Source organism: Nyctereutes procyonoides, unplaced genomic scaffold (genome assembly GCF_905146905.1).
Source record: "Nyctereutes procyonoides isolate TBG_1078 unplaced genomic scaffold, NYPRO_anot_genome, whole genome shotgun sequence".
NCBI lineage: Eukaryota > Metazoa > Chordata > Mammalia > Carnivora > Canidae > Nyctereutes > Nyctereutes procyonoides.
Window position 1 is genome coordinate 8745566 of NW_026575046.1, and position 1767 is coordinate 8747332.

Consider the following 1767-nt stretch of genomic DNA (forward strand, 5'->3'; position numbering starts at 1 on the left):
TATTTTCTTCAACTTAATTTAGTAAAATTGCTTTCCTTAACTTCTCTTTTGTAAAATTATCAGTTAAGTTATTGTAATGCTTTCTATAACTTCTTTTCCTTTCTGGTTGAACATTTGTACAATCTGGTTTCAAAACAGTTGAATTTAAGTGGATTTTATATATATGTAAGAGGAAAGAGACTGACATATGGGAGAATGAGACACATATATATGATAGATAATATCCCATAATTACTGAGGTAGAAATGAAATACAGCATGAACAGTGAAAATTCAAGAGTATTAATACATAATTAAAACATCGAAATATAAACCTGACATATTCCCGCCGGAGCCGTCTCTGCCAGCAAATGTTGTTCAAGGTAATTCGGGGGTCTGTGGGGCCAGCCAGCCTGAGTCTGCTCACCTTGAAAGTCACCTAATAGGGACTCACGTCACAAAACTTCTGTGAAGGTTAATGAGCTTTCACTCTACTTGGTTCCTGAGGGTCAATCTAAATATGTGGAGAAGCCAAGGACCCAGCTTGAAGAAAGCATTTCACATCTCCCACATTATTGCGAGCCATATACAAGTCGGTATTCAGGAAAAGTACTCACAAACAAAGCCCGAGGTGCAGAGCTTGGTTCAGTGGGGGTTGGACATCTATGAATATCTCCAAAATACACCTCCTGGATTTTTGCCAAGACTGGTTTTGCTGGTATTGTTGGACTTCTTTTGGCTAGAGGGTCAAAAATAAAGAAGCTGGTGTATCCACCTGGGTTCATGGGACTACCTGTCTCTCTTTATTATCCACAACAAGCCAGGTCAGTGGGGAGAAATTATATGACTGGGGTTTACGAGGATACATAGTCATAGAAGATGAGTGGAAGGAGAACTTTCAAAAGCCAGGAAATGTGAAGAATTCACCTGGAAATAAGTAGAATGTTCCATGCTCTGCCCATTTTAATCAGTTATAGGTAAACATTGGAAACTCCATGCATTTTCTACAGGAAAACAGTAGAGAAGTCAGTACTGAATGTAGTAAATTGGCTTTCTTCTTCAGGAAAAACCATACTACGCTTCTTTGTTATCTTGGGTGATACCATACTACAAGTGGACTAATCGGAAATCCTTTCAACTAGAGATAATGTCCAGCATTAGAACTCCTGGTTCTCATGTTGCTATTTATATACATAATTAAAACTCTGAATTAAAAGAAAAGAAATATAAACCTGACATATTAAAATGGTGTTAGTTATAAAGCATTTTATCTCTATGTTTTAACTTTTATTTCTACAACTTTAAGTTTTATTAATAAAAATAATACCACAAACAAAATATAGAGGGAACTTCCTCAACTTGAGAAAGAATATATATAAAACATTTACAGCTAACACTCTGCTTAATCATGAGAAACTAGAAGCTTTCTCTCCATGATCCTGAACAAGGCAAGAATATTCCTTGCAATTCTTCTTTCATCATTGTACTCTAGAAGTTCTAATTGATGCAGTAAGTCAATAAGAAGAAATAGAAGCTATACAGATTGGTAAGAAATGAAACTCTATTTGTTTGCAGATGACATGACATAGGATAAAACCTACATGACCTTGAGAATGATGATTGTTTTATTAAATATAACATCAAAGAAATATCCATGATAGAAATAATTGAGAAGCTGGACTTTGTAAAAATTTAAAATGTATGAAAGAAAATGCCAAGAAGATGGCAAGAAGATGAAAGAAGATGCCAAGAAAAATACAAAAAAAAAGACACAGAAAATATTGACAAA

General features: G+C 34.7%; 1 pseudogene; it reads left to right on the forward strand.

Annotated features, from left to right (window-relative positions):
• The first annotated feature begins 349 nt into the window (after positions 1–349).
• On the forward strand, positions 350–919 carry LOC129509730 (MICOS complex subunit MIC26-like; annotated as a pseudogene).
• The last annotated feature ends 848 nt before the right edge of the window (positions 920–1767 follow it).